Here is a 25,654-nt window from a genome sequence, read left to right on the forward strand (position 1 = left end):
TCCATCCCAATGGTTGTTGGTTTGGCCACCCTGTCATCCAGCCTTGACATAATCTGCGGTGTCATCCCCATGTTGATGATGGTTAACATCTTCAGTGTCGTGGTCTCACCCCTGATGCACCTCTACAGAGAGGGACGGCTGCCATGCCGTAGAGGGCCAGAGAAACGTTAGACTTACAGTTGCAGGCACTAAAAATACAGATTTTCTGTGACAAACTATCACTAGGAGACACAGGAGGCTGGTTAGGGGAGGCTGGCTCATAATAATGACTATAATGAAGTGAAGGGAATGGTATCAAACCCAAGGAAACCATGTGCTTGATGTGTGGATACTGTTCCATTAATTCCATTCCAGACAAAACTATGAGTCCGTCCTCCCTAATTAACGTATCACCAGCCGCCTGTGGGAGACAATAAACTGTTGTGTTAAATGTGCATTGAAATAAAATTGATCGGCCAATACCGAACTTCTTAGTGCCTGCAACTGTGTTTCAAACATACGTAGACACGGCAAAGGCGTATAATAAATGGTGAATTGTTTTATTGGATAAATAGTTTTGATTGTTTTAATTTGGTGGCATGTAGCAATAGCATTTTGTGAGATACATCATGTTAGCATTAGAGTTGTTTTTAACTAAAGCTGCATCACTTGTTCAGCATCACAGTGTATTAGTTAGATTGTTTTATTAACAATGCATATACAGTACATTACATATTAGGACGGGGTGCTACATAGGGGATTAGGCCTATTCATTTAGCATCAGCATTAATTAATTAAGTAATGTCTTCTTCATGTTGTGTTCTACTTTGAAATTAGATCCTTGTCTGTAACTTAGACTGCATAATGTTGTTCAAATATATGGGGACTTGACTGTGGATGATTGTCTTAACCGTTGCATGATCGTATTAACTTGGCTAATAATGTAATATTTATGCAACATTCTAGCCCTGACAGTTCACACAAAAAAACGTGGACCCACCTGATGTAAACTTCGGCTATTTGAATGGCAATTCAAAAGTCAATAAATTAGTCAAATATATGCTAGTCTAGATGAGTGTCGTCTTGTTTTGAGCAGTCTTCAAAGCATACTGAAGGTACCAACCCTGGACTGAGGTATAGACGCTCATTCTTCCCCGATAAGAACAAGCCACAGCAGGTACAGTGAAAACTCAATTTTTTACCTTGTCTTGAAAAACCACAGTAAATTCTATCATTTTGTAATAATAACGTTGTCTATCACTGTGTTTTTACGCTTAATTCCTGTGATGATAAAAGTTGTTTTACACTAAGTGTTACATCTCTCCAGATCCACTAATAATCTCTCCTGTTGTTTCTCTCTCCCTCTTTTTCTTAGAATGAAGCTCTTCCTGTTCTTTAGAGACAAAAGGAACAGAGGATATGAATGAAGGACCCAAACTCCATTTTTCACAAATCCATCAGGTTTAAACTATTATGACTCCTGGTGCTGGGTGTGTCCGACCTGTATGCCAGTCTACCTGGGAACAGAGGTGTTCAACTGCCTCCTGGGCCTGGTCACCAACACCTGGTACCTGGGCCTGATCACCAACACCTGGTACCTGTGGCTGGTGGCTGGTGGCCCTTCGGTCCAGGTGAACCAGGAGATCTTCACCATCAACCAGTCTGCCATGGAGCTTCTCTACTGCCTCTACTCTCCACTATTGGTCACCACGTCGTGATCATTCCTTCTGTCAGGGGGTTTATTTTTGGCTTGGTCGAGTTGGGATGGTCCCAGTTCCAGTGCTGCACCTGTGTGGACCTCTACCTGGCGGTTGTCCAAGCTGTGGTCTTTCTCAAGTACAGACCCCTGAGGTACAGGATGGCATGGTTGATGATACTCTGCCTCTTTGTGACAATGGGCGCTACTGGAGGCTGAAAAAGAGGAGGGACGGAAGCTGATGAAGAGGAGAGCCTCCTGTACTGTCCAGATCATCCTGCTGACCTTGATGCTGAACTACTCTCCTATGATCATCAGGTCAATCCATCAGGATCATATTTATTTTATATCATTCAGGTGTATTCTGACATCCATTATCTTTACTCAGCCTCTCCTCTACCTGCGCAGGGCTGGGAAATTGCCCTGCTTCTGGAGTTAAAGAGAAGCATAACTCCACTGTAGGGGAATGGTTGTCTTGCATTTCTCTGGTAATTATTCTGTTCCATTCCCTTTAATCCCTTTGATTGATACGTGTGTGAAATTGCCATTTATTTGTCGTTGTATAGCTGTTCATCTAAGTGAAATTATGGAGCACATGTTTAAGATTTTACTATCACCTCATGCTCACAATTCCGACCTATTCCTGACTGTTTTGCTTGGTTTCACAAATAGTAACCACAAAAAAAATTGATACTACAATTTTGACTTTGCAAAGTCATATTTTAACTTGAATTACATGCTGTATAGCCAGCCTGGTCTCAAAGACGTTACATAGTAAACAGAAATAAAGACGCTCAAATTAAGTATGATATGTTACATTTGGAATAGTTACATAAGACAGAAGGTTACTTAAAGGGGCATGTTCTTTTTTTAAACTTCGTATGCACCACCCCAACATCAACATACTGTATTTAAAAATGGCAAGTTTCTATGTTTTGTAATAAGAAAGATACGTGTTTCTAATTACATCATCGGAGTGAATCATATGATTTTAACCACTTATGAGTAGGCATTGCCTACTAATTGGATACTAATTGTCTATTAATTAGCTGATGATGTCATTGGAAGCACTTATCTTCCTATATATGTTTTACTACAAAACAGAAACTCACCATTTTCACATATGTTGATTTTGGAGTGGTGCTGGACATGATGAATATGAAGTTGAAACATTTAGAAATGTCCCTGTTACTTAAGTAATAAATGAAAGGAGGGTGATTGACCAGGGTGGAAGGTAGCCGTATAATGTGAATATGTAGAAACCCAGTGGTTGCGTGTTCGGTAGATAATAAGCTACTTTGCAACTATTTGCTACTTTGCAACTACTTAGCATGTTAGCTAACCCTTCCCCGAACCTTAATCTAAATCAAATAAAATCAAATCACATTTTATTGGCCACATGCGCCGAATACAACAGGTGCAGACATTACAGTGAAATGCTTACTTACAGCCCTTAAACAACAGTGCATTTATTTTTAATAAAAAAGTAGAATAAAACAACAAAAAAGTGTTGAGAAAAAAAGAGCAGAAGTAAAATAAAATAACAGTAGGGAGGCTATATATACAGGGGGGTACCGGTGCTGAGTCAATGTGCGGGGGCACCGGCTAGTTGAGGTAGTTGAAGTAATATGTACATGTGGGTAGAGTTAAAGTGACTATGCATAAATAATTAACAGAGTAGCAGCAGCGTAAAAAGATGGGGTGGGGGGGCAGTGAAAATAGTCCGGGTAGCCATGATTAGCTATTCAGGAGTCTTATGGCTTGGGGGTAGAAGCTGTTGAGAAGTCTTTTGGACCTAGACTTGGCACTCCGGTACCACTTGCCGTGCGGTAGCAGAGAGAACAGTCTATGACTAGGGTGGCTGGAGTCTTTGACAATTTTGAGGGCCTTCGTCTGACACCGCCTGGTGTAGAGGTCCTGCATGGCAGGAAGCTTGGCCCCAGGATGTACTGGGCCGTACGCACTACCCTCTGTAGTGCCTTGCGGTCGGAGGCCAAGCAGTTGCCATACCAGGCGGTGATGCAACCAGTCAGGATGCTCTCGATGGTGCAGCTGTATAATTTTTTTAGGATCTGAGGACCCATGCCAAATCTTTTCAGTCTCCTGAGGGGGAATAGGCTTTGTCGTGCCCTCTTCATGACTGTCTTGGTGTGTTTGGACCATGATAGTTCATTAGTGATGTGGACACCAAGGAACATGAAGCTCTCAAACTGTTCCACTACAGCCCCGTCGATGAGAATGGGGGCGTGCTCAGTCCTCTTTTTTTTCCTGTAGTCCACAATCATCTCCGTTGTCTTGGTCACGTTGAGGGAGAGGTTGTTATCCTGGCACCACACGGCCAGGTCTCTGACCTCCTCCATATAGGCTGTCTAATCGTTGTCGGTGATCAGGCCTACCACTGTTGTGTTGTCGGCAAACTTAATGATGGTGTTGGAGTCATGCCTGGCCATGCAGTCATGGGTGAACAGGGAGTACAGGAGGGGACTGAGCACGAACCCCTGAGGGGCCCTCGTGTTGAGGATAATCTAACTCTTAACTCCTAACCATAAACCTAAACTTAACCCCTAACTCTAACCTTAAACCTAACCCTAACATGACCTAAAGGTTGCTTGTTCGATTCTAGCAACCCAAAGGTTGTGTGTTCAGATCTCATCACAGACAACTTTAGCATTTTAACAAATAAACAACTTTGCAACTACATACTACTTTTTAGCTACTTTGCAACTACTTAGTGTGTTAGATAACCTTAACCTCTAACCCCTAGACTAGCTAACGTTAGCGTTAGCTACCTAGCCAATGTTAACAACAACAAATTTGAATATCATACAAATAGCAAATTAGTACCATATTGTACGAATTGCAAATGGTAACATATCATATGCATTTTAATTCGTAACATATCATACAAAATTGTAATTTGTAACATGTCATACAAAATGGATGATGGACATCCACAAATTAATACATACCATGCGAAAAGAAACATATCATATTAAATGGAGGGAGATAGATGTACATGTACTATGTTACGTCTACGTCTGAGTCCAGGTTGGTATAGCAGTTGCTTCTCTACTTTTGAGTGTTGTTCTATATTGAAATGCATTGCTGTATGCTTTAAAAGTAGTGTGGAATAAAGCTCCTAAATGCCTCTGTCTGTCTGCCATTTATGAGTACAGCGTGTCATCAAATACGTATCACCCTTCAGTGATGAACGCACACGTCTTGGCACTAGAAAAACCCATTAGCTACCATAAACATCGGACATCCCTAATGTTTTCATTGGCTATTTGCATGACAGCCAACATTGTCTTTAAGCTTTTGTAACTGCCTCTGTAGGAGTAAGGACTAATTCTGGAGTTGATTCTGATCTTCAATATTTTTGTGTTTAAAAGAAAACTACACACAGACACAGACACACAAAGAAAATAGATTTTAATCAACATGTTAGTGTTTTGGGGATCCTTTGAACCCCAAAGAATGTTGTTGTCGGACTTTCCAACCTACCTATCTACTAGCAACTCCTTATGCATGTGTATACATATATTCATATTATGACGTTTACATTACCATAACTAAATGACAAGCTACAACTTACTAGACTACATAATACTACTTTATTACAGAATTATAACATAGTACCATACTATTAAAACTAACTACACATTTCACACACTCTCTTTAATACTCTTTATATAGTATTATAATTCTAGTATTATTAACACTACAGATATGTGACTATTTTAGATCATGATATAAAAATGTAATAAAAAACATTTAACTTGTTTGAGATATGGTGTTTGTTTAAAAATAGAATTCATGTTTGTTAATGAAAGGTTTACCTGTAATTGTAAATCGATACTTTATTCACTATCCAATTAGAGAGAGATCCAGAATCCAAACAACAGTCTAATACTGTGAATGTCTGAAGCCCATATGATTTGATTATGGAAGGTGAAAGAGTCAGGTCTTGCAGGTGGCTGGGTTAACCTGCGGCTGGGACAGACAGGTGCTGAGTGATATGAGTGATGATGCTTCCATTTCTGCTCAGGCCAAAATGCAAATCCCTGAGCAGGTTGAAAGTTTGAGTGTCTGTGCATGTGTCCATGTGCATGTGTGCAACATATGCAATTTGTTCATCTGTATTTTGGTCATGATACGTTGTAATCTGATATCTAGCAAGATAATGACTTGATGTAAACTGATCACACAATCGTGCTCAATTCATCAATGCACACAGGTATGTGTGTATGCAAATAATGCAACATGTGACTTGTTAGGAAGAACACAGGACAGTGAGCTTTGGCTAAAATCACTCATACATGTAGGTGGGGTTCCATCGGGTTGGACTCAGCCTTCTGCAGGAGAGAACACCAGGAATATACAGAAAGTGAGGTCTGATTTACTAAAACAACTAAGGTAGGTTATTTTACATTTTAACATGTTATGTTGGGATAACACTTTTACTTTTCCTCTTTATGTTTTCATTCAGACTTTCTGAGACAATACACAATGTTTTGACTGACATAATAGTAGAGCTACGTATATCAATGTATTGTTATGTATGTTTGCATCAGTATTTTGCATTAGTATTTTCAACATATTAAAACATATCGTCATGAATCGTGTAATCTCCCCTCTCTCATATCTCAGTGGGCTCAGATATTGTTCCACAAGGATGAATGACTCATCAGGAAACCACACTTTCCTTGACAGCTGGGATGTTTGCTTGGACAAGGGCTATTTTGTGCCAATACTATCCGGAGCTGCCCAAGCCCTGTGCTTCCTCTTGGGGACGCCAGCCCTGATCTGGTGCCTCTGGCTCTCTCTGAATGGAAGTCTCTCTGGAGGTCTCAAACCCACCCAGGTATTCCCTATTAACCTGTTTGCAGTGGAGCTGGTGTTCTGTTTCCAGGGTCTCCTTGAGGTGATCAGCTACCTATTCATCCAGAAGGCTATAATGTTACGACAGGCTGTGTATTTCCTCTATAGCCTCTGCTGGACCTGCAGGCCCCTGATCCAGAGCTGCATCTGTGTGGAGCGCTACCTGGCGGTGGTCCAACCTGTGACTTTTCTCAAGTACAGGCTCCGGAGGTACAGAGTGGTGTGTTCAACAGTGGTCTGGCTGTTGTCGCTCGCTTATGCATGTTATTTTATCCTTTTAATGGATAATGATGAAACCGAAGCTTATGTTCTCATTGGTGTCTATTCCCTTGGGGTGGTCGTCATTTCTCTCTGCTGCTTCTTCATCCTGCGTGTGCTGAAGCAGCCTGGTCCAGGAGAGGTAGAGGGGGGCAGAGGGGGAGAGAAGAAACAGTGGACGACAGACCCACATAAGATGAGAGCTTTTGGGATCGTCTTAACCAACCTGGTGATTATCTTGGCAAGCTCCATCCCGATGGTTGTTGGTTTGGCCACCCTGTCATCCAGTCTTGACATCATCTGCGGTGTCATCCCCATGTTGATGATGGTTAACATTTTCAGTGTCATGGTCTCACCCCTGATGCACCTCTACAGAGAGGGACGGCTGCCATGCCGTAGTGGGCCAGAGTATCATTAGACTTACAGTTGCAGGCACTAAAAATACAGATTTTCTGCGACAAACTATCACTAGGAGACACAGGAGGCTGGTTAGGGGAGGCTGGCTCATAATAATGACTATAATGAAGTGAAGGGAATGGTATCAAACCCAAGGAAACCATGTGCTTGATGTGTGAATACCGTTCCATTAATTCCATTCCAGACAAAACTATGAGTCCGTCCTCCCTAATTAACGTATCACCAGCCGCCTGTGGGAGACGATAAACTGTTGTGTTAAATGTGCATTGAAATGAAATTGATCATTAATACCGAACTTCTTAGTGCCTGCAACTGTGTTTCAAACATACGTAGACACGGCAAAGGCGTATAATAAATGGTGAATTGTTTTATTGGATAAATAGTTTTGATTGTTTGAATTTGGTGGCATGTAGCAATAGCATTTTGTGAGATACATCATGTTAGCATTAGAGTTGTTGTTAACTAAAGCTGCATCAATTGTTCAGCATTACAGTGTATTAGTTAGTTTGTTTTATTAACAATGCATATACAGTACATGTAATATTAGGACGGGGTGCTACATAGGGATTAGGCTTATTCATTTAGCTTCAGCATTAATTAATTAAGTAATGTCTTCTTCATGTTGTGTTCTACTTTGAAATTAGATCCTTGTCTGTAACTTAGACTGCATAATGTTGTTCAAATATATGGGGAGTTGACTGTGGATGATTGTCTTAACTGTTGCATGATCGTATTAACTTGGCTAATAATGTAATATTTATGCAACATTCTAGCCCTGACAGTTCACACAAAAAAACGTGGACCCACCTGATGTAAACTTCGGCTATTTGAATGGCAATTCAAATGTCAATAAATTAGTCAAATATATGTTAGTCTAGATGAGTGTCGTCTTGTTTTGAGCAGTCTTCAAAGCATACTGAAGGTACCAACCCTGGACTGAGGTATAGACGCTCATTCTTCCCCGATAAGAACAAGCCACAGCAGGTACAGTGAAAACTCAATTTTTTACCTTGTCTTGAAAAACCACAGTAAAATCTATAATTTTGTAATAATAACATTGTCTATCTCTTTGTTTTTACGTTTAATTCCTGTGATGATAAAACTTGTTTTACACTAAGTGTTACATGTCTCCAGATCCACTAATAATCGCTCCTCTGTTTATTTTCTCTCCCTCTTTATCATAGAACGAAGCTCTTCCTGTTCTTCAGAGACGAAAGGAACAGAGGACATGGAACAATGAAGGAACCAAACTCATTTTTTCACAAATCCGTCAGGTTTAAACTATTATGACTCCTGGTGCTGGGTGTGGCCCACCTGTCTGCCAGTCTACCTGGGAAAAGAAGTGTTCAACTGCCTCCTGGGCCTGGTCACCAACACCTGGTAAATGTGGCTGGTGGCTGGTGGCCCTTCGGTCCAGGTGAACCAGGATATCTTCACCATCAACCAGTCTGTCATGGAGCTTCTCTACTGCCTCTACTCTTTTCTATTGGTCACCACGTCGTGATCATTCATTCTGTTTGGGGGTACATTTTCGGCTTGGTCGAGTTGGGTTGGTCCAAGTTCCAGTGCTGCGCCTGTGTGGACCTCTACTTGGCGGTTGTCCAAGCTGTGGTCTTTCTCAAGTACAGACCCCTGAGGTACAGCGTGGCATGGTTGATGACACACCGCCTCTTTGTGTCAGTGGGCGCTACCGGAGGTGGCATCAAATTTAACCCTGTTATCATGGTCACGGTTCTGTTCATGGATGTGTTCAGCAGTGTCTTCATACTGAGCGTGCTGAGCAGGTCCAGTAAAGGGAATAGAGGGAAGGAGAGAAAGGGTGAAAAAGAGGAGGGAGGGAACCTGATGAAGAGGAGAGCCTCCTGTACTGTCCAGATCATCCTGCTGACCTTGATGCTGAACTACTCTCCTACGATCATCAGGTCAATCCATCAGGATCATATTTCTTTGATATCATTCAAGTGTATTCTGACATCCATTATCTTTACTCATACCCTCCTCTACCTGCGCAGGGCTGGGAAATTGCCCTTCTTCTAGAGTTAAAGAGAAGCATAACTCCACTGTAGGGGAATGGTTGTCTTGCATTTCTCTGGTTATCATCTGCTCAATTCCATATATTCCTTTGATTGATGCGTGTGTGAAATTGCCATTTATTTGTCGTTTTATAGCTGTTAATCTAAGTGAAATTATGGAGCACATGTTTAAGATTTTACTATCACCTTATACTCACAATTCCGACCTATTCCTGACTGTTTTGCTTGGTTTCACAAAATTTAACCACAAAAAAATAGATACTACAATTCTGACTTTGCAAAGTCATCTTTTCACTTGTATTACACGCTGTATTGCCAGCCTGGTCTCAAGGACTAGACGTAACATAGTAAACATAAATAAAGACAGTCAAATTAGTATGATATGTTACATTTGGTATAGTTACATTAGACAGAAGGTTACTTAAAGGGACATATATATTGTTTTACTTCGTATACATTATCACCAGCACCACCCCAACATCAACATACTGTATTTAAAAATGGCGAGTTTCTATGTTTTGTAATAAGAAAGATAAGTATATCTAAATACATCATCGGAGTGAATCATGTGATTTTGCCCACTTATGAGTAGGCATTGCCTACTAATTGGATACTAATTGTCTATTAATTAGCTGATGATGTCATTGGAAGCACTTACCTTACATTTACATTTACATCATTTAGCAGACGCTCTTATCCAGAGCGACTTACAAATTGGTGCATTCAACTTATGAAAGCCAGTGGGACAACCACATAATTTTTTTTGTTATGGAGGTAGGGTTTCAAGTGTCTCCGGAAGGTGGTCAGTGACTCCGTTGTCCTGGCTTCGTGGGGAAGCTTGTTCCACCATTGGGGTGCCAGAGCAGCAAATAGCTTTGACTGGGCTAGCAGGCCAGAGGTGGATGAACGTAGTGCCATCGTTTGGGTGTAGGGTCTGATCAGAGCCTGAAGGTAAGGAGGTGCCGTTCCCCTCACAGCTCCGTAGGCAAGCACCATGGTCTTGTAGTAGATGCGAGCCTCAACTGGAAGCCAGTGGAGTGTGCGGAAGAGCGGGGTGACATGAGAGAACTTGGGAAGGTTGAACACCAGATGGGCTGCAGTGTTCTGGATAGGTTGTAGGGGTTTAATGGCACAGGCAGGGAGTCCAGCCAACAGCGAGTTGCAGTAATGCAGACGGGAGATGACAAGTGCCTGGATTAGGACCTGTGCCGCTTTCTGTGTAAGGTAGGGTCATACACTGCGAATGTTGTAGAGCATGAACCTGCAGAATCGGGTCACCGCTTTGATGTTAGCGGAGAACGACAAGGTGTTGTGCATGGTCACGCCAAGGTTCTTTGCACTCTGGGAGGAGGACACAATGGAGTTGTCAATCATGATGGCGAGATCATGGAGCGGGCAGTCCTTCCCCGGGAGGAAGAGCAGCTCCGTCTTGCCGAGGTTCAGCTTGAGGTGGTGATCCAACATCCACACTGATATGTCTGCCAGACATGCAGAGATGCGATTCGCCACCTGGTTATATTTTTTACTACAAAACAAAAACTCACAATTTTCACATATGTTGATTTTGGGGTGGTGCTGGACATGATTAATATAAAGTTGAAACATTTAGAAATGTCCCTGTTACTTAAGTAATAAATGAAAGGAGGGTGATTGACCAGGGTAGAAGGTAGCCGTATAACGCAAATGTGTAGAAACCCAGTGGTTGCGTGTTCGGTAGATAATAAGCAACTTTGCAACTACTTGCTACTTTGCAAATACTTAGCATTTTAGCTAACCCTTACCCTAACCTTAATCTAACTCCTAACCATAAACCTAAACTTAACCCCTAACTCTAACCTTAAACCTAACCCTAAAATGACCTAAAGGTTGCTTGTTCGAGTCTAGCAACCCAAAGTTTGTGTGTTCAGATCTCATCACGGAAAACTTAAGCATTTTAACTAATAAGCAACTTTGCAACTACTTACTACTTTTAAGGTACTTTGCAACTACTTAGTGTGTTAGATAACCTTAACCTCTAACCCCAAGACTAGCTAACGTTAGCGTTAGCCACCTAGCCAATGTTAACAACAACAAATTTGAATTCTTTACATATCATACAAATTGCAAATTAGTAACATATTGCACAAATTGCAAATGGTATCATATCATATGCATTTTCATTCGTAACATATAATAGAAAATTGTAATTCGTAACATTAAATACAAAATGGATGATGGACATCCACAAATTAATACATACCATGCGAAACGCAACATATCATACTAAATGGAGGGAGATAGATTTACAGTACTATGTTACGTCTACCCCTGAGTCCAGGTTGGTATAGCAGTTGCTTCTCTACTTTTGAGTGTTGTTCTATTAAAATGTATTGTTGAAGGTTTTAAAAGTAGTGTGGAATAAAGCTCCTACATGACCCTTTCTGTCTGCCATTTATGAGTACAGCGTGTCATCAAATATGTATCACCCTTCAGTGATGAATGCACATGTCTTGGCACTAGAAAAACCGATTAGCTACCATAAACATCGGACCTGCCTAATGATTTCATTAGCTATTTGCATGACAGCCAACATTGTCTTTTAGCTGTTATAACTGCCTCTGTAGGAGTAAGGCCTAATTCTGGAGTAGATTCTGATCTTCAATATTTTTGTGTTTTAAAAGAAAACTACACACAGACACACAAAGAAAATAGATTTTAATCAACATGTTAGTGTTTTGGGGAACCTTTGAACCCCAAAGAATGTTGTTGTCGGACTTTCCAACCTACCTATCTACTGGCAACTCATTATGCATGTGAATACACATATTCATATTATGACGTTTACATTACCATAACTGAATGACAAGCTACAACTTACTAGCCTACATAATACTACTTTATTACAGAATTATAACATAGTACCATACTATTAAAACTAACTACACATTTCACACATTAACACTCTATATAGTATTATTAACACTACAGATGTCACGATCGTTGTAAAAGGCAGACCAAGGCGCAGCGTGATAGGCGTACATCTTTTAATGAGTACTTAACATCAACAACAAAACGATACGTGAAGTCTAAAGATTCACCAACACAAACCTGTACAGAACAAGATCCCACAAATGACTAGTGCCAACAGGCTGCCTAAGTATGGTTCCCAATCAGAGACAACGAGAATCAGCTGCCTCTGATTGGGAACCACCCTGGCCAACATAAAAAACACGAACTAGAATACAACATAGAAAATCACACACAGAAAATCCACACCCTGGCTCAACATATAAGAGTCCCCAGAGCCAGGGCGTGACAGTACCCCGCCCCCCAAAGGCGCGGACTGCGACCGCGCCAACCAAACCCAACAGGGGAGGGGCCGGGTGGGCATTCCGCCTCGGAGGCGGATCCGGCTCCGGGCGTGACCACCACTCTGTCTCTGCCCCCCCATAGCGCCCCTGGTCTGGTCCCGCTGGCCGGAGCTGGACTGGACACTGGTGGAGTGGATTGCTCAGGCTCCGGTGTGGAACAGCTGACCGGTGCCTGACCAGGCACCGGTGGAACAGGCATGGGCTGTGCCGGGCTGGCGACGCGCACCACTGGTTTGATGAGGGGAGCAGGAACGTGCCAGACCGGGCTGACAACGCGCACCACTGGCTTGGTGCGGGGAGCAGGAACAGGCCGGACCGGGCTGGCGACGCGCACCACTGGCTTGGTGCGGGGAGCAGGAACGGGCCGGACCGGGCGGACGACGCGCACCACTGGCTTGGTGCGGGGAGCAGGAACAGGCCGGACCGGGCTGGCGACGCGCACCACTGGCTTGGTGCGAGGAGCAAGAACGGGCCGGACCGTGTCTGACGACGCGCACCACTGGCTTGGTGCGGGGAGCAGGAACGGGCCGGACCGGGCTGAGGAAGTGCACCACTGGCTTGGTGCGGGGAGCAGGAACAGGCCGGACCGGGCTGTGGAGACGGACTGGAGGTCTGGAGCAAAGAGCTGACACAACCCATTCTGGCTGAATGCCTATTTCTACACACTCTGTGTGAGGCATCAGCACAGGACGTACAGGGCTGTGCACTCGTACTGGCAATACAGCACGTGGCACTGGCGCAGTATATCCGGGACCGAGGAAGGGTACTGGAGGCCACGAGCGTTGAGCCGGCACACTCCGTCCTGGCTGCATGCCACCTTAGCACGACACGTGCGTGGTGCTAGCACAGGACGTACAGGACTGTGCCGGACCACTCGCGGCTCAGTACGCAGCTCCGCATAACTCGGAACCTGCCCAGTCTCACGCTGCCTAGCCTGAGTACGGGGAGTTGGCTCTGCTCTACCTCTAGGCTCCGCCAACCTACCATCCAGCCCCTCCAAACCTGGTGGCCTCCTCTCCTAATCCGCCGATACGTCCTGTTGCTGCCTCCAGCATCCCCGTTGTCCATGCCGTGTGCCCCCCCAAAAAATGTATTGGGGTTGCCTCTCGCCTGTCCGACGACGGCCCGGTTGGCGCCGCTTCTCCTCTCCTGCCTGGGCATCCTCCCTCATCGCCCTCCGGTAGCGGACGGCCTCCTCCTCCGTGATCTTCCCCCAACCGAGAAGGACATCCATTAGAGTAACCTCCTGTTCCTTACCCAGCGTTTGTTCCAGAACACGCTGATTGGTCCTGTTTTGGTGGGATCTTCTGACACGATCGTTGTAAGAGGCAGACCAAGGCGCAGCGTGATAGGCGTACATCTTTTAATGAGTACTTAACACCAACAACAAAACGATACGTGAAGTCTAAAGGTTCACCAACACAAACCTATACAGAACAAGATCCCACAAATAACTAGTGCCAACAGGCTGCCTAAGTATGGTTCCCAATCAGAGACAACGAGAATCAGCTGCCTCTGATTGGGAACCACCCTGGCCAACATAGAAAACACGAACTAGAATACAACATAGAAAATCACACATTGAAAATCCACACCCTGGCTCAACATATAAGAGTCCCCAGAGCCAGGGCGTGACAAAAGATATGTGACTACTTTAGATCATGATAAATATAAATAAATGTAATAAAAAACATTTAACTTGTTTGAGATATGGTGTTTGTTTTAACGTAGAATTCATGTTTTTTAATGAATGGTTTACCTGTAAGTGAAAATCGATACTTTATGTACTATGCAGTTAAAGAGAGATCCAGAATCCAAACAACAGACTGATACTGCATAGGTCTGAAGCCCATATAATTTGATTATGGAAGGTGAAAGAATCAGCAGATGCAGGTGGCTGGGTTAACCTGTGGCGGGGACAGACAGGTGCTGAGTGATATTAGTGATGATGCTTCCATTTCTGCTCAGGCCAAAATGCAAATCCCTGAGCAGGTTGAAAGTTTGTGTGTGTGTGCATCATTTGCAATTTGTTCATCTGTATTTTGGTCATGATACGTTATCATCTATTATCTAGCAAGATAATGACTTGATGTAAACTGATCACACAATGGTGCTCAATTCATCAATGCACACAGGTGTGTGTGTATGCAAATAATGCAACACGTGACTTGTTAGGAAGAACATAGGACAGAGAGCTTTGGCTAAAATCACTCATACATGTAGGTGAGGTTTCATCGATTTGGACACAGACTTCTGCTGGAGAGAACACCAGGAATATACATAAACTGAGATCTGAGTTACTAAAACAACTAAGGTAGGTTATTTTACATTTTAACATGTTATGTTGGGATACATTTTTTATTTTTCCTCTTCATGGTTTCATTCAGACTTTCTTAGACAATACACAATGTTTTGACTGACATAATAGTAGACCTACGTATATATCAATGTATTGTTATGTATGTTTGCATCAGTATTTTGCATTAGTATTTTCAACATATTAAACATATAGTCATGAATCGTGTAATCTCCCCTCTCTCATATCTCAGTGGGCTCAGATATTGTTCCACAAGGATGAATGACTCATCAGGAAACCACACTTACCTTGACAGCTGGGATGTTTGCTTGGACAAGGGCTATATTGTGCCAATACTATCCGGTGCTGCCCAGGCCCTGTGCTTCCTCTTGGGGACGCCAGCCCTGATCTGGTGCCTCTGGCTCTCTCTGAAAGGAAGTCTCTCTGGAGGTCTCAAACCCACCCAGGTCTTCCCTATTAACCTTTTTGCAGTGGAGCTGGTGTTCTGTTTCCAGGGTCTCCTTGAGGTGATCAGCTACCTATTCATCCCGAATGCTATAATGTTACGACAGGCTGTGTATTTCCTCTATAGCCTCTGCTGGACCTGCAGGCCCCTGATCCAGAGCTGCATCTGTGTGGAGCGCTACCTGGCAGTGGCCCAACCTGTGGCTTTCCTCAAGTACAGGCTCCGGAGGTACAGGGTGGCGTGTTCAACCATGGTCTGGCTGTTGTCGCTCACTTATGCATGTTTTGGAATCCATTTAATGGTTAATGATAAAACCGAAGCTTATGTTCTCATTAGTGTCTATTGCCTTGGGGTGGCCGTCATTTCTTTCTGCTGCTTCTTCATCCTGCGTGTGCTGAAGCAGCCTGGTCCAGGAGAGGTAGAGGGGGGCAGAGGGGGAGAGAAGAAACAGGGGACGACAGACCCACATAAGATGAGAGCTTTTGGGATCGTCTTAACCAACCTGGTGATCATCTTGGCGAGCTCCATCCCGGTGGTTGTTGGTTTGGCCACCCTGTCATCCAGTCTTGACATCAACATTTTCAGTGTCTTGGTCTCACCCCTGATGCACCTCTACAGAGAGGGACGGCTGCCATGCCGAAGAGGGACAGAGACACGTTAGACTTCCAGTTGTGGGCACTAAAAATACAGATTTTCTGTGACAAACTATCACTAGGAGACACAGGAGGCTGGTTACGGGAGGCTGGCTCATAATAATGACTTTAATGAAGTGAAAGGAATGGTATCAAACACAAGGAAACCATGTGTTTGATGTGTGAATACCGTTCCATTAATTCCATTCCAGACAAAACTATGAGTCCGTCCTCCCTAATTAACGTGCCACCAGCCGCCTGTGGGAGACGATAAACTGTTGTGTTAAATTTGCATTGAAATAAAATTGATCGGCCAATACCGAACTTCTTAGTGCCTGCAACTGTGTTTCAAACATACGTAGACACGGCAAAGGCGTATAATAAATGGTGAATTGTTTTATTGGATAAATAGTTTTGATTGTTTTAACTTGGTGCCGTGTAGCAATAGCATTTTGTGAGATACATCATGTTAGCATTAGAGTTGTTGTTAATTAAAGCTGCATCCCGTGTTCAGCACTACAGTGTATTAGTTAGTTAGTTTTATTAACAATGCATATACAGTACATTTAATATTAGGACGGGGTGCTATATAGGGGATTAGGCCTATTAATTTAGCTTCAGCATTAAGTAATGTCTTCTTCATGTTGTGTTCTACTCTGAACTTCGATCCTTGTCTGTAACTTAGATTGCATAATGTTGTTCAAATATATGGGGACTTGTCTATGGATGACCGTCTTAACTTGGCTAACAATGTAATATTTATGCAACATTCTAGCCCTTACAGGTCACACAAAAAAACGGTGTATCCACCTGGTGTAAACTTTGGCTATTTGAATGGCAATTTAAAAGTAATTAAGTTAGTCAAATATATGCTAGTCTAGATGAGTGTCATCTTGTTTTGAGCAGTCTTCAAAGCATACTGAAGGTACCAACCCTGGACTGAGGTATAGACACTTATTCTTCCCCGATAAGAACAAGCCAGAGCAGGTACAGTGAAAACTCAATTTCTTACCTTGTCTTAAAAAACCACAGCAAATTCTATCATTTTGTAATAATAACATTGTCTATCTCTGTGTTTTTAAGCTTCATTCCTGTGATGATAAAACTTGTTTTACACTAAGCGTTACATCTCTCCAGATCCACTAATAATCGCTCCTCTGTTTATTTTCTCTTCCTATTTATCTTAGAACGAAGCTATTCCTGTTCTTTAGAGACGAAAGGAACAGAGGATATGGAACAATGAAGGATCCAACCTCCTATTTTCACAAATCCGTCAGGTTTAAACTATTATGACTCCTGGTGCTGGGTGTAGCCCACCTGTCTTCCAGTCTACCTGGGAACAGAGGTGTTCAAATGCCTCCTGGGCCTGGTCACCAACACCTGGTACCTGTGGCTGGTGGCTCGTGGTCCTTCCGTCCAGGTGAACCAGGAGATTTTCACCATCAACCAGTCTGTCATGGAGCTTCTCTACTGCCTCTACTCTCCTCTATTTGTCACCACGTCGTGATCATTCATTCTGTCAGGGGGTACATTTTTGGCTTGGTCGAGTTGGGATGGTCCCAGTTCCAGTGTGGACCTCTACCTGGCGGTTGTCCAAGCTGTGGTCTTTCTCAAGTACAGACCCCTGAGGTACAGGGTGGCATGGTTGATGACACTCCGCCTCTTTGTGTCAATGGGCGCTACTGGAGGCTGAAAAAGAGGAGGGACGGAACCTGATGAAGAGGAGAGCCTCCTGTACCGTCCAGATCATCCTGCTGACCTTGATGCTGAACTACTCTCCTATGATCATCAGGTCAATCCATCAGGATCATATTTCTTTGATATCATTCAGGTGTATTCTGACATCCATTATCTTTACTCAGCCCCTCCTCTACCTGCGCAGGGCTGGGAAATTGCCCTGTTTCTGGAGTTAAAGAGAAGCATAACTCCACTGTAGGGGAATGGTTGTCTTGCATTTCTCTGGTTATCATCTGCTCAATTCCATTTAATCCCTTTGATTGATGCGTTTGTGAATTTGCCATTTATTTGTCGTTTTATAGATGTTAATCTAAGTGAAATTATGGAGCACATGTTTAAGATTTTACTATCACCTCATGCTCACAATTCCGACCTATTCCTTACTGTTTTGCTTGGTTTCACAAATAGTAACCACAAAAAAAATGTATACTACAATTTTGACTTTGCAAAGTCATCTTTTAACTTGTATTACATGCTGTATAGCCAGCCTGGTCTCAAAGACGTTACATAGTAAACATAAATAAAGACACTCAAAAAAGGTATGATATGTTACATTTGGAATAGTTACATAAGACAGAAGATTACTTATAGGGGCATATTCTTTTTTTTTACTTCGTATGCACCACCCCAACATCAACATACTGTATTTAAAAATGGCAAGTTTCTATGTTTTGTAATAAGAAAGATAAATGTTTCTAATTACATCATCGGAGTGAATCATGTGATTTTAACCACTTATGAGTAGGCATTGCCTACTAATTGGACACTAATTGTCTATTAATTAGCTGATGATGTCATTTGAAGCACTTACCTTCCTATATATTTTTTACTTCAAAACAGAAACTCACCATTTTCACATATGTTGATTTTGGGGTGGTGCTGGACATGATGAATATGAAGTTCGACCAGGAGGACGACCAGGAGGACGCAGGGCGCGTGGGATGACCACGGTGGAACTCTGTCAGGAGAGATGGGTCTAAAATATCCCTCCTCTGCACCCAGCAAAGCTCCTTTGGGCCGTACCCCTCCCACTCCACGAGATATTGGAGACCCCCCATCCGGCGTCTCGAATCCAAGATAGACCGAACGGTGTACGCCGGAGCCCCCTCGATGTCCAATGGGACGGAGGAGTCTCTCTTATCTCACAATCCTGGAGTGGACCAGCTACCACCGGCCTGAGAAGAGACACATGGAACGAGGGGTTAATGTGATAATCAAAAGGCAGTTGTAACCTGTAACACACCTCATTCAATCTCCTCAGGACTTTAAATGGCCCCACAAACCGCTGACCCAGCTTCCGGCAGGGCAGGCGGAGGGGCAGGTTTCGAGTCGAGAGCCAGACTCGATCTCCAGGTGCGTACACCGGACCCTCACTGCGGTGGAGATCGGCGCTCGCCTTTTGTCGACGGATGGCCCGCTGCAGATGGACGTTTGCAGCGTTCCACGTCTCCTCCGAGCACCCACTCATCCACCGCAGGAGCCTCGATCTGGCTCTGATGCCAAGGTGCCAGAACCGGCTGATACCCTAACACACATTGGAAAGGGGTTAGGTTGGTGGAGGAGTGGCGGAGAGAGTTCTGTGCCATCTATGCCCAGGGGATATACCTCGCCCACTCCTCCGGCCGGCCCTGGTAATACAATCTCAGAAACCTACCCACATCCTGGTTCACTCTTTCTACCTGCCCATTGCTCTCTGGGTGGTAACCCGAGGTAAGGCTCACCGAGACCCCCAAGCGTTCCATGAACGCCCTCCAGACTCTGGAGGTGAACTGGGGACCTCGATCAGACACTATAACCTCGGGCAACCCGTAGTGCCGAAAGACGTGGGTGAACAGTGCCTCAGCAGTCTGTAGGGCAGTAGGGAGACCCGGCATTGGGAGGAGACGACAGGCCTTAGAAAACCGATCCACAACGACCAGTATAGTGGTATTTCCCTGAGAGGGGGGAAGGTCTGTAACGAAATCCACCGAGAGGTGAGACCAGGGTCGTTGTGGAACGGGCAGGGGTTGTAACTTCCCCCTGGGCAGGTGTCTAGGCGCCTTACACTGGACGCACACCGAGCAGGAGGAGACATAAACCCTCACATCCCTGGCTAACGTTGGCCACCAGTACTTAGCGCTAAGGCAGTGCACCGTCCGGCCAATACCTGGATGTCCAGAGGAGGGGGACGTATGAGCCCAATAAATCAGCCGATCCCGAACCTTGAGCGGAACGTACAACCGACCCACAGGACACTCTGGGGGACTAGGGTCGGTACGCAACGCCCGCTCGATCTCCGCATCGACCTCCCACACTACAGGTGCCACCAGACAAGACTCCGGCAGTATGGGAGTGGGCTCAATGGACCTCTCCTCTGTGTCATACCGCCGAGACAGGGAGTCTGCCTTACCGTTCTGGGACCCAGGGATGTACGTGATTTTAAATACGAACCGGGTTAGAAACATGTTCCACCGAGCCTGACGAGGGTTCAATCTCCTAGCTGCCCGGATGTACTCCAGGTTACGGTGGTCAGTCAAAATGAGAAAAGGGTGTTGAGCCCCCTCAAGCCAATGCCTCCACACCTTTAGGGCCTGTACCACGGCTAACAGCTCCCTGTCCCCTATGTCATAATTTCGCTCCGCTGAGCTTCTTGGAATAAAAAGCACAGGGGCGGAGTTTAGGTGGCGTGCCGGACCGTTGCGACAGTACGGCCCCTACACCGGCCTCTGACGCGTCCACTTCTACCTGGAATGAAAAAGAGGGGTCCGGATGCACCAGCACCGGAGACGAAGTAAACAGGTCCTTCAGTCTCCCAAATGACCTGTCCGCCTCAGCTGACCACTGCAAACGCACCGGACCTCCCTTCAGCAGGGATGTTATGGGAGCTGCCACCTGTCCAAAACCCCGGATAAACCTCCGGTAGTAATTGGCAAAACCCAAGAACTGCTGCACCTCTTTAACCGTGGTTGGGGTTCGCCAATTATGCACGGCTGACACACGGTCAACCTCCATCCTCACACCTGAAGCGGACAACCGATAACCCAAAAAGGAGACAGACTCCTGGAAAAACAGACATTTCTCTGCCTTGACATACAAGTCGTGCTCCAACAGCCTCCCCAACACTCGGCGCACCAGGGCTACATGCTCGGCTCGGGTAGACGAGTACACTAGAATGTCGTCAATGTACACGACCACACCTTGCCCATGCATGTCGCGGAAGATCTCGTCCACAAAGGATTGGAAGACTGAAGGAGCATTCATTAACCCATATGGCATGACTAGATACTCGTAATGACCCGAGGTGGTACTAAATGCTGTCTTCCATTCATCTCCCTCCCTAATGCGCACCAAGTTGTAGGTGCTCCTGAGATCCAGTTTTGTGAAGAAACGCTCTCCATGCAACGATTCCGTCATTGTCGCAATCAGAGGGAGTGGATAACTGTATTTCACAGTGATCTGATTGAGACTACGGTAATCGATACACGGGCGCAAACCTCCATCCTTCTTCTTCACAAAAAAGAAACTTGAGGACGCAGGGGAAGTGGAGAGCCGGATGTATCCCTGTCTCAGAGACTCGGCTATGTAAGTTTCCATAGCCGCCTTCTCCTCTTGAGACAAAGGATAGCTCCGCGGAAGCGCTGCTCCTGCCTGGAGGTCTATCGCACAATCCCCCTGTCTATGAGGAGGCAACCGCGTCGCCCTCGTCTTGTTAAACACAAGTGCTACATCCTCATACTCAGGGGGAATGTGCATTGCGGGCACTTGGTTCGGACTCTCCACCGAGGTCGCCCCCCACGGAAACACCTAAACATCGCCCTACACACTGGGCAGACCACTCCTTGAGAGCCCTCTGTTGCCACGAAATGTAGGGATTATGGGTAATCAACCAGGGAAGCCCCAGCACCACAGGTTACGCAGGAGAGTCGATCAGATATAACTGGATCGTCTCCTCATGACCCCCCTGCGTACTCATCCGAAGTGGTGCTGTGACCCCCCTAATCAACCCAGATCCCAACGGACGGCTATCTAGTGCATGGACAGGGAAGGGAGCATCAACAGGAAGGAGGGGAATCCCTAACCTTACACAAAAATTCAGATCAACAAAATTCCCAGCTGCGCCTGAATCTACTAGCGCCTTATGCTGGGAATGAGGTGCTACCTGAGGAAATCTTACAGGTATACATAAGTGCACAACAGAGAGCTCTGGGTAAGTGGGGCGCCTACTCACCTAGAAGGACTCCCCAGTGCGTGGCCTGTTGTCTCGTCCCCCTGGAGACCCTCCCCAGCACCTAGCCGCAGCGTGCCCTCCACGGCCACAGTTGGTCCAGGGGACGGCCCCCCTCGGGCTCCCTCTCCTCCTCTCTCTAGCGCCAGCACCCCCGAGCTCCATGGGGCTCGGCTCGGAGGTGCTGGAGGGTGGAATGGACGGCCCCCACTCGGGACGTCCGCGGGTGGCCAGCAGGGTGTCGAGACGGATGGACATGTCCACCAACTGGTCGAACGATAGGTTGGTATCCCTGCAGGCCAGCTCTCGCCGAACGTCCTCCCGTAGACTACAACGATAGTGGTCGTTGAGGGCCCGCTCATTCCACCCCGCATCCGCCGCTAGAGTCCGGAATTCCAGGGCGAACTCCTGTGCGCTCCTCTTCCCCTGTCGGAGGTGGAATAGACGCTCCCCCGCCGCTTTCCCCTCAGGTGGATGGTCGAACACTGCCCTGAAGCAGCGGGAGAACTCCGCGTAGGTGATGGTGGCGGCGTCTATCCTCCTCCATTCAGCGTTGGCCCACTCCAACTCCTTGCCGGAGAGACAGGAGATGAGGGCGGAAAAGCTCTCGTATCCCGAGGGCGCCGGGTGTATGGTGGCCAGGTATAGTTCCACCTGCAGAAGGAACCCCTGACACCCGGCTGTGGCACCATCAGACGCCCTCGGGAGCGAGAGCCGAATCCCACTGGATTCCGGAGCTGGGGTGGGAGGACTGACCGATGGTGGTGGTACGGGAGGAGGAGGTGTGGGCACTCCTCTGGTCTCCCATCGGTGCAGTGTGTTGATCAAGTCCTGCAGGGCGGATCCGAGTTGAAGGATCCTGTCGTCTTGCCCGCGGACGCGATCCTCCAGCGACTCGGGTGCTGCTGCTGCTCCTGCTGACTCCATTCTGGTGTGTAATTCTGTCAACGGCTGATGTAGATGTGGTGTAGGAGTCAGGCGCAGGACACAGAAGCTACTTCCAACAGTCTTTACTGGTAGACACGACAATACAAAGTAACTGGCCTCAACAAAACAAGGAGGCGAGCGAATACGCAACAGTGCGCAAAACACTCCAAACGGCACAAGAATACGCAAAAGTGCGTCAGTACTCTAAAACACAGTAGAGCAAAAATACCAGCGACTACGGACAGGCGGAACAATTACACACAACTCCCTACAAACAAAACAACACACTTATAGGGAACATAATTAACACAAAAGGAAACAGGTGTACAAGGAAGACAAAACCAAACAAACATCGATAACATACAACGGTGGCAGCTAGTACTCCGGGGACGACGAACGCCAAAGCCTGCCCGAGCAAGGAGGAGAAGCAGCCTCGGCCGAAACCGTGACACTATTTTAGATCATGATATATATATATATATATATATATATATATATATATATATATATATATATATATATATATGTAATAAAAAACATTTAACTAGTTTGAGATATGGTGTTTGTTTAAACATAGAATTCATGTTTTTTAATGAATGATTTACCTGTAAGTGAAAATCGATACTTTATTCACTATCCAATTATAGAGAGATCCTGAATCCAAACAACAGACTAATACTGTGTATGTCTGAAGCCCATATGATTTGATTATCGAAGGTGAAAGAGTCAGTCCTTGCAGGTGGCTGGGTTAACCTGTGGCTGGGACAGACAGGTGCTGAGTGATGTGAGTGATGATGCTTCCATTTCTGCTCAGGCCAAAATGCAAATCCCTGAGCAGGTTGAAAGCTTGAGTGTCTGTGCATGTGTCCATGTGCATGCATGCAACATATGCAATTTGTTCATCAGTGTTTTGTTCATGATACGTTGTAATGTGATATCTAACAAGATAATGACTCAATGTAAACTGATCACACAATCGTGCTCAATTCATCAATGCACACAGGTGTGTGTGTATGCAAATAATGCAACACGTGACTTGTTAGGAAGAATACAGGACAGAGAGCTTTGGCAAAAATCACTCATACATGTAGGTGAGGTTTCATCGATTTGGACACAGACTTCTGCTGGAGAGAACACCAGGAATATACATAAAGTGAGATCTGAGTTACTGAAACAACTAAGGTAGGTTATTTTACATTTTAACATTTTATGTTCAGCTAACTAGTTTACTTTTCCTCTTCATGTTTTCATTCAGACTTTCTGAGACAATGCACAATGTTTTGACTGACATAACAGTAGACCTACGTATATCCAATGATAGTTATATATGTTTGCATCAGTATTTTGCAACATTATTTTCAACATATTAAAACATATAGTCATGAATCATGTAATCTCCCCTCTCTCATATCTCAGTGGGCTCAGATATTGTTCCACAAGGATGAATGACTCGTCAGGAAACCACACTTCCGTTGACAGCTGGGATGTTTGCTTGGTCCAGGGCTATGTTGAGCCAATGCTTTATCATGCTGCCCAGGTCCTGTGCTTCCTCGTGGGGATGCCAGCCCTGGTCTGGTGTCTCTGGCTCTCTCTGAGTGGAAGTCTCTCTGGAGGTCTCAAACCTACCCAGGTCTTCCCTATTAACCTGTTTGCAGTGGAGCTGGGGTTCTGTGTTGAGGGTCTCTTTGAGGTGATCAGCTACCTATTCATCAGGAAGGCTACAATGTTACGACAGGCTGTGTATTTCCTCTTTAGCCTCTGCTGGACCTGCAGGCCCCTGATCCAGAGCTGCATCTGTGTGGAGCGCTACCTGGCGGTGGCCCAACCTGTGGTTTTCCTCAAGTACAGGCTCCGGAGGTACAGGGTGGCGTGTTCAACAGTGGTCTGGGTGTTGTCTTTCACTTATGCATGTTATTTTATCCTTTTATTGGATAATGATGAAACCGAAGCTTATGTGATAATTGGTGTCTATTGCCTTGGGGTGGCTGCCATTTCTCTCTGCTGCTCCTTCATCCTGCGTGTGCTGAAGCAGCCTGGTCCAGGAGAGGTAGATGGGGGCAGAGGGGGAGAGAAGAAACAGGGGACGACAGACCCACATAAGATGAGAGCTTTTGGGATCGTCTTAACCAACCTGGTGATTATCTTGGCAAGCTCCATCCCGATGGTTGTTGGTTTGGCCACCTTGTCATCCAGCCTTGACATAATCTGCGGTGTCAACCCCATTTTGATGATGGTTAACATCTTCAGTGTCATGGTCTCACCCCTGATGCACCTCTATAGAGAGGGAAGGCTGCAATGCTGTAGAGGACCAGAGAAACGTTAGACTTACAGTTGCAGGCACTAAAAATACAGATTTTCTGTGACAAACTATCACTAGGAGACACAGGAGGCTGGTTAGGGGAGGCTGGCTCATAATAATGACTATAATGAAGTGAAGGGAATGGTATCAAACACAAGGAAACCATGTGTTTGATGTGTGAATATCGTTCCATTAATTCCATTCCAGACAAAACTATGAGTCCGTCCTCCCTAATTAACGTGCCACCAGCCGCCTGTGGGAGACGATAAACTGTTGTGTTAAATGTGCATTGAAATAAAATTGATCGGCCAATACCGAACTTCTTAGTGCCTGCAACTGTGTTTCAAACATACGTAGACACGGCAAAGGCGTATAATAAAAGGTGAATTGTTTTATTGGATAAATAGTTTTGATTGTTTTAACTTGGTGCAGTGTAGCAATAGCATTTTGTGAGATACATCATGTTAGCATTAGAGTTG

Source organism: Coregonus clupeaformis, chromosome 1 (assembly GCF_020615455.1).
Source record: "Coregonus clupeaformis isolate EN_2021a chromosome 1, ASM2061545v1, whole genome shotgun sequence".
NCBI lineage: Eukaryota > Metazoa > Chordata > Actinopteri > Salmoniformes > Salmonidae > Coregonus > Coregonus clupeaformis.